We start from the raw sequence: 941 nt of genomic DNA on the forward strand, positions 1-941 counted from the left end.
CGACGGACGCTACAATATTATATTGACTCTCCGTTTTGCTATAAGATTCAGCTGTAATGCGTGCTTTTCTTCACAACGTTACAATAACTGTCATGACCACAAACTGAACTTCACAGGTTACAGGCCTATTCAATACCACGGTTTATTAATACTCACTGAACAGTCATAGACCAAACAAAAGAAAAATAATAAATTTCACTTATTCATCAGTTTATTTGTAAATGTATTCCTGCCATAAATCTGCTTGATGCAGAAATGCTTGCTTAGTAGATTCTTTTTTTTTTTTTTTTTTTTTTTTTTTTTTAGGTAACTAACCCACCTTTGATCTAGTAAAAGGTGGACATGAGTGGCTGAAACCCGATGAAGCTTCTTAAACCTCTTCCTGATGTGTGCCTGAAATATCATCTTCACCAATCATATCAATATAACAGTTTTGATGTGATCTTCCTTTCTGAAAGGCTTACTCACTACTCACAATCCTGACATAACCTTCATACAAGCAACATTGTCTAACATATGTTTTAGTACCCAGATTTTATGCACTTGAAATGCAACATGTCTGTTTAAACTGCAAACAAAGTATCAAAGGCAACTGTAAATGATCTGTGATGGAACGACCCACATTGCAAACAAGAAGTTTTGCCAGGTTATCTACATTTAGTTGACGTGCTTCCAGGTATAAATAATAATAATAATAATAATAATAATAATAATAATAACTTTAAAAAGCTTCTTTGAAGGAGTGGATCAGAATTACAGAAAATACACCACACCACTAAGTGTGTTTGCATGTAGCTCACCTAAAAAAAAAGAAGGAGAAATACACTTGCCTACATTTGCTATTCTACATGCGTTTAAACAATTTAAAATTACAATTCATAGTTTTATATGTGAATTACTTAATGTTAAATTACCATTAAACAAATGACTGAGTAAGTATT

This window comes from Haplochromis burtoni, unplaced genomic scaffold (genome assembly GCF_018398535.1).
Source record: "Haplochromis burtoni strain Fernald_Lab_line unplaced genomic scaffold, NCSU_Asbu1 Contig_694, whole genome shotgun sequence".
Taxonomy (NCBI): domain Eukaryota; kingdom Metazoa; phylum Chordata; class Actinopteri; order Cichliformes; family Cichlidae; genus Haplochromis; species Haplochromis burtoni.